Here is a 9858-nt window from a genome sequence, read left to right on the forward strand (position 1 = left end):
CATCAGCCGATCACTGTGGCCAGAACCGTAGGAAAGGAAAGCACGAAACAACTGCAACCAAGATGTATTCATAAGACACATCTGATTGTAAGGGGCCTTAGTGGTCCAAATAAACACAAGTTAATGGTGTGTTTGCGATCAAGAAAGGTGTCTCCTGGTGGGTGTGTTACGGTGGAACCCTTCATCTGCGAGCAGATGTCGCATTTGAGGGCTACATGTATCAAGCTACTTTGCGTTCTCTAACAGACCGATTTGCAGAAACGGCCCATTTGTGAATGCAAAAAAGGCCTTTTACATGTATCAGAACACATTTTGCGATTTGCTAACCTGTTACCGAATTGCAAAATGGGTTTGCGATTCTCAATGAGAAAGGGGTGTGTTTAGGGCATCCCTTCCTAATATCGTATTGCATCAGTATGTAGGAATGTTTTGTGACTGAAATGTGGTCACAAAACATTTGCATTTTACTTCAGGTAGGTGGTAACCTATTCACAAATGGGAAGGGGCCCCAATGTTTGTTGCAACATTTTTTAGGAGCCGGCAGTGATCCCAAGGACCACTGCCTACTCTTAAAAAATGAAAAGAAAACTTTTAAGTTTTGTTTTTGAAACGCCTCCCATTTTCCTTTCAAGGAAAACGGGCTGCATTTAAAAAAAAAAAATGATTTATTTATTTAACAGTAATCATGTACATGGTGGTGTGCTGACCCCAGCAGGCCACAATTCCCGTGATGTTAGCGTTTCCTAGGGGGTCACACATTGCGATCTACCTCATTAATATTAATGAGGTAGAGTGATTTAAGACCCCTAGAACTCACTATTGTAAATTGTGATTACCTAATTGCAATTCTCAGAAATTCAAAACTAGGTATTTGCAATATACAATTTTGAAATATGTAGCCCAAAGTCCCTAATCCGTATGCAAAGACCTGCCCATCATTAGTGTTGCTGGAATAGCAACATTGCCGTTGATGTGATTAAACCTGACCAGCAATCTGAATTTGGTATAGTATATCTCCCACTCTGGGAATACTACAAAATGGTATGTTGTGTGGACTTTACTATTAGAAGTACTTTGCTGGTGTCATGATGAGCAGTGTTGAGAAACATCATAGTGTCTCTATCGATCCTCATACTGGAAAGAGCAATAGCAGCAACAGCAGAAGTTTCCACACTTGCTTTTGCTGCATCATCAGTGATAGAATTCCCTGTAACATGTATTCCTAGATGCTGGTGACTCAGGGTGGGTCCGTGGCAGGCATTCTTTCATCTTAACCACTTGTCCTCAAAGTGCTTTGTTCTTTAAGTGTAACCTTTGGAATCTCTAAATCCATTCTGGCTCCAGCAGTGTAGATACTTGTTGTAAGACTGGACACAATAATATGAATCAAACAATATGAGTGTGGGGAATCTGGGTTCCATAGTCTCAAGTGCCTGAATTAGAGCTCTTATGGCCACCATGAAAGTAGTTTTTATTTTGAGATGATCTCATAGCGATTTTGTTATCATTCGCTATTAGGTAATTGCAAACACCTATGCAATAATGTACCTTTGAGGCAGTTAGCGATTCCTAATGGGTTCGTAGTTGACCTACGTAAGTAATACTCATGAGATAGGTCGTAATTTGTGACCTTGGGGAATTCCTAAAAACACTGGGATAGTGACTTGCTGAGGACAGCAGACCACCATGTCTGTGATTGCTGTCGAATAAGGTAATGTTTTTTATTAAAATGTAGTCCATTTGTCTTAAAGGAAAAAACAGAAATGAAAAGTTTTAATTCATTTTTCTAAGAGTAGGCAGTGGTCTGTGGGACCACTTCCTGCTATTAAAAAAATGTTCTGCATACATTCACAAAGGGTCATAAAACATTGTTACACGTCCCTTCCTAATATCGAATTGCTAATGCATTTTGCAATTTGGTAATAGGTTATAAAATAATTAATTGGGTCTTTCTACACAGAAAAATGTTTTTTTCTGGACCAAAATGGCCAGATTCTGTAATCAGGCCTATTGCAAAATGAAAAAGCTACGTGCATGTGGTCCTTACTTTCACCGGCTGCACTGTGCAATTGCCTAGTGACTGCATGTAGGGCTTTTAAAGGTAAACACCCTCCTACATTCTGCCTTTAACAGTGACACACATTGCCAAGTATTGATGTTTTGTCCCTATTGCAGGCTGTGCAGAACCATCACTGTAGATGATATAATCATACTGATTAGGAGGTATGACTTATCTAGGCAGAGGGTATTCATTTTCATGCTGCAGGTATGTTTTTGTTTGTAGTATAGAGTCAAATCTGTACTGTACATCTGTTGCGGTGAGGGAGTTTACCACTGCATCCATTTCAGATGCATAACCTTAGCGTTAGGCATGCTGTCCTTCGTGCCTCTAAGGCCGCCACTAGGATCATGACAATTATTTGTTTCCACGGAGCCAATGCTCTCACCGCAGCAGTCTGTAACTCCATCAGAATATTTTCTGTTGGTGCAAAAAGCATCCCAGCATTGGTGTATAAATGTGATTTAAATGCAATTGGTACAGTGTCTCCCTCTTTAAATGCAACATAATTATATCCTATGCCTTCATTCGACTGCTTGTGTCCCAGAAACAGGACATTGAGGTGGGCAATCTTTGAATTGTGTTTTATTAAATCTGTAGCCCATGTGAGCGCATCAGAAAACAATGCAATCCACTCTTGCCAATTATATTTAGAAAGGTCATCATCCATTAAGTAAATGTCATTGACCTAGGACAATGGTCGTCAACATTTTGTAAAAGTTCTGTAACTCGGGCTGAAAACAACCCAGGGCTGTTCTTATACCACTGGGGCAAATGTCAGAACTGTTTTTGAGTTTTCAGGTGCTATATTTTGTCAGAAAATTCTATTCAGGAGATTCAGTGTTATTTTGTATTTTTTACATAATATGTTGTTCATTACTGCTGAGCTGTGCGTGTTTGGTACTGAGAATATACATGTTGCTCTGTTATATGTCTGTATTCTAATACTAGATGATACGAATTGCCTGGTTTCATACTTATAAACAGGGAATTATTCATAGGAGTGGTGAATCTTTCTATTACACCTTGATATTCAAGTTTTGTGACAATCTCTCTAACTTATTTTTGGCCTCATTTATAATGGGGTATTGTATTTGAGGATGTGGGGCTAACCTCACTGGTACTACATGATAAGGGGAACCAACATCTTATCCCACATGGTGGCGGTAGAACACAGGAGTTAGCAATAGCATCCAATCCTTGGTGTAAGAATGTTTAACTAATTCTGGAGTTTGGTTGCAAAAAGCAAGTAAAATAGCTGTTTCTCTCCCTAGCAATTCATCCTGAATTCAGGTGGTCAATCCTTTTCTGCCAAGAGAATGATGTAGCAGAATAAGAAGTTCTCTCAAAAGAGAACAATAATATATCTTGGTATGACCCTCTTCCTTTGGAGTTGTATCTCATTAAGTCGATGCGGGACACTTACCCTAGTATCTGTTGTTTCTACCTGGATATAGTCATTCAATGCTACGGCCACCAGACACTCCTTCAGGTTCCATTGAACTATTGTGACTTGTGCCGTGGTGTCCAGTATGGTCAGAGCCCACTCAGAAGCAGTGTCCTCAATATCCATGGTGTGACTGACTTTCAGTCCAGCTACCTTCTTATTTTTTAATTGAGGCTTTGGCTGTTTAGTTTTATTGTCCTTTTTTATTAAGTAGTCAGAAGAATGCTGAGTCTTACTTTGGTTTCACATACTCCTCTGATCTACTCTCTCACCGTCCACCTCTCTCCGATCATTTCTCGAATTAATCCTGAAAGGAACAAAATAAATGTGCATCAGTATCCTGATACCTGTCAGGAGCCTTAATAGTATTATGGTTACACATATTATAGCACTTTTCAGTAGCCTCCTGTTGGGAAGATCTGCCATGAGACTTACTGTTTTCTTCGTGTTTTCATTATCCCACTTAGAAGAGTTGGGTGCTTGCTTTAATTTTTCAATTTCAGAATGACTGTTAATTGGAAGTCTGCTAGGTCTGACTGCAAAATAATCTCTATACACTGTTGCCAGTAGTTTCATCCCCAGATCCATGGCAGGGGTTGGCCCATACTCATTTTGAATCTGTTTAAGTACCTTTGGCAAAATAGCCAATGAGGGGTTACCATGAGTTCCTGCACATACCACAGGAAAGACTGTTCCCCAAGTGGCGGAGTCTTCCACAGAGGAAGCCATCTCCATTGGCCAGTATATGGTAAGAATTCTGTGTTTTTCCTAGGATCCTGTATGGATAAACACTCCTTCAAGCTGACTAGTTTGTTGTGCAATCCAGAACAAAATCTGTTGCAGTCTGGTGAGAATTTATCCCATAACAGCATTGATAGTCTGTGAAATAATGCATGGAACAGCCAATTGTGGTGGTACAGCTTGTGCAGTGGGCCTGGTTCAGGCATCTATATATTCCAACTAGACCAGCATATACTCTTCCTAACTGTGCTGCTGTCATATTAGGTATGTTTGAGTGTGGTGTATAACTGGCTAAGACTGACCATAGTACTTTGTCATTGCTAAGGGGGCCTAATCTAACTTTTTGTATATTTGCCTGTGTTCTTTGTATGTTAATGGCATCTCCAGTGCCTCACAAGCCTTATGGTTATTTTGGAACTTCAGCTGAAGTGTAAGTGTGAAACAGCTTTGTTGGTTGTCTGCATCTGAGAATGTAACCCATGAATATAATACCTCTGTTCTAAATGGTTTGTGAGCCTCAACCAACAGGGGTAACATCCCCACCCGTAAGGGTGAGATCATGTTGTAGCAGGTTCTGAGTAGCCGCTTATCTGCAGCTCTCAGGTATGTTATGCTGCTGGGTTAGCCATAAGAATATGTGGAATTCAGAGACTGTATCACTATGGGGTGATCATTTGAAAAGTTCAAGCTTGAATAACCTGCAGTTAATACATAGGGTTTACCAACAGCTGAGGAGGATATGTTGCCTCACACCAAGAATGTCCCTGTTAGTAGGTGATTACAAGTCTTTGGGTACCAAAAAAGCTATCTACTCAGGTGATCCATTAAATAGGAGCCCACCATAGAACGTTGGGTGCCATGTCATACGTTTTGTATCTCAACAGAAACTGTGTGTTTGTTAGACAACATAAATGTCGGGATTGTGCCAGACTGATTCTCTGCACACCCTCATGAAATGTTAGCCTCTATCCCTGCTAGCCCAAAGTTCACCATCTGCACACCCAACCTTAATAGGTAACAACTGTGTGTGCAACCTTAGAAGATGACCACCCAAAGAAACCATGGTAACAGATCTAGAACATTTTTGCTAGACCTCTCATGCATGTCCAAAGAAATACACAAGAAACACTCATTAAGGTATTTCCTGTGACAATCAGTACAATGAAACAGATCAGCTCAAATAGCATTACAAGAATAGTGAACAAGATTAACTTTTCCACACTTGTGAAAAGACAGTGTGTATATGCAGGCGTACAAGTACTGTGTATAGTGTACTCTTACCTAGCACTCCCTAACCTAGTCTTGCCTAGAGTGGGTGATCTGCCAAATCCCTGCCTGGGTGGACAAATCTCCATTAACTGTGGGTAAGTTCGTCTTTCTGTAGAACTGGTCATCTCTCGTGTTGGTGAGCAGGAGTCAGATGAGCTGTAATTCCGGCATGTGGTGACCTCACAGTGTCAACTGAGTGCTCCACTCCTCCAAACAAGGAAGTGTTTCCACATATATGATAAACAGCACCCATGTGGCCATGTTAGAACCCATGTCAAGCAGCAATAGCTTATCCTAGTTGGAAAGCATTGTTGCCTATGGGACAATAACACAAATAACATTTGTGAAGTGAACATTATCGCTTGTACTGATAGTGTGCATATGAAATGAAAATATATCTGATGCAGGTTCAGAGAATGTTGTCCTGCATTGTCACTTATGCAAATGTATGTCAAAAGAGACTGTGTTTAAACGAGAACGCAACTTAAGAAATCTGAGCCTGTACATGGTAGTGTTACTAACCTGGCCTAACCTGACCACATGACATTCCCAGCCTAATGAATATGAACATATTCAAACCCTTGCCCCACATTACAGACAGCATAGCAGGGCATCAGAGTATGCATGCATGCACACTCCTGCAGATGGGTATAGAATCAAAGAGAGGACCAGACCCCCCCCCCCCGTGCTCAACCCAAGGCTAGTTGGCAAAATATACAATCAATGGAGCACAGATGTCTTTGGGTCAGGAACTTTCTGACATGAATTTCCAGTATGGCACAAGTTGCTCCAGGCAATATGTTACATACTGTATCCAACATTTTACTGTTGGGGCAGGGCTCCCACCACCATATATGGGCATGCTCTGTTTGGCAGGAAAGATCAACATTTTAGTTACTCATTTAATCCCGGGTGATAAATATGTTGCATAGCCCAGCAAGGCTATCAGGGACGATCTCTGTCATCCGGAATTGTGGCAAAGGCATTGAAGACATCCGACCGAAATGTTCCCATCACATAGCACTTCCAAGCTTAGTGCAAGAAAGGTGCTGTGAGTACAACACACCTCAGACACCATGCATCTTCATAGAGTTCAATGCATAGTAGATGGACCGGTGTGGATATGTACAATGTGAACATTTTAAATGCAGTAGTCAGATTTTGTGATTAGGTGAACGGGTCATAGACTGAGCTCAACAGTTACTTGGTGTAGGAGAGTAGGATCTGCACTTATGTTGCCCCCACTTTTTTTCGGATGTTTACACTGGTTTCTAGCTATAGTCTGGCTGGGTCCCTGCTAATCAGGGCCCCAGCCTCTCTGTTCTCTCTAAACAACTTGGAGTGCATATTAAATGCACAAGTGATTGGATACTGTGATACCTTATGAGCCCCTTGTATATGGTAACTTAGGTACCAAGGGCATAGGTACTTCACAGGCCTACCAGGGGCTGAAGCATGTATTATGCCACCCCTGGGAAGCAGACTTAATCTGACACCACAGGCCTGCTACTGCAGCCTGGGTGAGGTAGTGTTAGCACTCCTCACTGAGGTATAGGCTCCCTATATCTCACCTTACACACACATATAAACCTATCAGTCACCCCTAAGGCAGGCCCTATCAATCCTGAGGGCAGGGTGCTTGGTTTACATGTGAGGGGGTGCATCTGCCTGAGCAGGGCCCCTCTGCAGCTGGCAGAGTCTATTCTCTGTGGCTGTTTGTGGTTGCGGTTAAACCATATACTCTTAAATGCATTATAACCTAGCAATAAATGCTAACTTTGGGATGGCAGCATCAAAACATGTCGTGTTTGGTGTCAAACGCCTTGGAATCATGCCCCCACACCAGTAACTGATGTGGGAGTATGATCCCACCCTTCTAGAGGGGTAGACATGTATCCATTGTGGAAACACGGTAGATTCCTGAAAGAGCCCTGGCATCACAAAATGGATGCCACCAGCACAGACACTGGGCTGCTCTCCTGCTGCTGACCGAAACTCGCAGTGGAAGAGGCCCAACAATAGGCATCCTGTCACCACCTTCCAGACAGGATTTAGTGTATTGGGGCTGGGTGGGTGCTCTCCTAAAGTGCTTTGAAGTCCTGTACTGGGGGAGCAGTAGGCTCCTCTGTGCATATGCCAGCTCAAACCGATTCAGGGGCTACCAGCCCCTTCTCTGGTGTGAAACTGGACAAAGGGAAGTGGGTGTAACCACCCACTCCCCTGACCCTCCCTGAGGAGTGGTCATAGAGCTAGTCCCTCCCTTTCCTTTAGTATAAGATAGGGAAACCTTGCCATTGCAAACTAGATATCACTGGATGATGCTCTACATGAAGAATCCTGGACCTTCAACGTTGCACTACCTTTGGAAGACTGAAGAATCTCCCTTGGAGTCAATGAGTGACTCTCCTGCTTGACAGGCACCAAAACTTTGCATCAATGGTCGCAAACTTTCCCACTCCCGCCAGAGTCCAAAGTCCCTGCAGCCCCAGAAGTCTATTTCCTGACTTCTCCACGGCCATTGTGAGTCCCCAGCAAAACTGAGGTGAGTGGACCCCACGAGTGACGAGGAACAGCAATACCCGGGTACCATGCACTATTGTCAAGTGCAACTATAACGTGGGTCGCACACCGCTCGTCATACTAGCAAGTAGCCCCATAGGATTCTGAAGAATGAAGTAGCAGCGGCGAGTACACCTATGCCACAAGTATAATATATAAATGCCATCCCTGGACACGTGCCTCTCGTCAGCAGGGAGCAGGTCTGTATGCGGGGTGCCTAGTAGACTGCCAAATATATAAGGTTTAGTACCTTTCACGGCGCGCGGGTGCGGGATCCTGACTCGTCAGCCATTCGCTCGAGGGAGCTTTCAAATACAACTATAACGTGGGTCGCACACCGCTCGTCATACTAGCAAGTAGCCCAATAGGATTCTGAAGAATGAAGTAGCAGCGGCGAGTACACCTATGCCACAAGTATAATATATAAATGCCATCCCTGGACACGTGTTTCGAGGTAGTTGCCTCTCGTCAGCAGGGAGCAGGTATGTATGTGGGGTGCCTAGTAGACTGCCAAATATATAAGGTTTAGTACCTTTCACGGCGCGCGGGTGCGGGATCCTGACTCGTCAGCCATTCGCTCGAGGGAGCTTTCAAATACAACTATAACGTGGGTCGCACACCGCTCGTCATACTAGCAAGTAGCCCCATAGGATTCTGAAGAATGAAGTAGCAGCGGCGAGTACACCTATGCCACAAGTATAATATATAAATGCCATCCCTGGACACGTGTTTCGAGGTAGTTGCCTCTCGTCAGCAGGGAGCAGGTATGTATGCGGGGTGCCTAGTAGACTGCCAAATATATAAGGTTTAGTACCTTTCACGGCGCGCGGGTGCGGGATCCTGACTCGTCAGCCATTCGCTCGAGGGAGCTTTCAAATACAACTATAACGTGGGTCGCACACCGCTCGTCATACTAGCAAGTAGCCCCATAGGATTCTGAAGAATGAAGTAGCAGCGGCGAGTACACCTATGCCACAAGTATAATATATAAATGCCATCCCTGGACACGTGTTTCGAGGTAGTTGCCTCTCGTCAGCAGGGAGCAGGTCTGTATGCGGGGTGCCTAGTAGACTGCCAAATATATAAGGTTTAGTACCTTTCACGGCGCGCGGGTGCGGGATCCTGACTCGTCAGCTATTCGCTCGAGGGAGCTTTCAAATACAACTATAACGTGGGTCGCACACCGCTCGTCATACTAGCAAGTAACCCCATAGGATTCTGAAGAATGAAGTAGCAGCGGCGAGTACACCTATGCCACAAGTATAATATATAAATGCCATCCCTGGACACGTGTTTCGAGGTAGTTGCCTCTCGTCAGCAGGGAGCAGGTCTGTATGCGGGGTGCCTAGTAGACTGCCAAATATATAAGGTTTAGTACCTTTCACGGCGCGCGGGTGCGGGATCCTGACTCGTCAGCCATTCGCTCGAGGGAGCTTCCAAATACAACTATAACGTGGGTCGCACACCGCTCGTCATACTAGCAAGTAGCCCCATAGGATTCTGAAGAATGAAGTAGCAGCGGCGAGTACACCTATGCCACAAGTATAATATATAAATGCCATCCCTGGACACGTGTTTCGAGGTAGTTGCCTCTCGTCAGCAGGGAGCAGGTCTGTATGCGGGGTGCCTAGTAGACTGCCAAATATATAAGGTTTAGTACCTTTCACGGCGCGCGGGTGCGGGATCCTGACTCGTCAGCCATTCGCTTGAGGGAGCTTTCAAATACAACTATAACGTGGGTCGCACACCGCTCGTCATACTAGCAAGTAGCCCCATAGGATTC

Source organism: Triturus cristatus, chromosome 5_2 (assembly GCF_964204655.1).
Source record: "Triturus cristatus chromosome 5_2, aTriCri1.1, whole genome shotgun sequence".
NCBI lineage: Eukaryota > Metazoa > Chordata > Amphibia > Caudata > Salamandridae > Triturus > Triturus cristatus.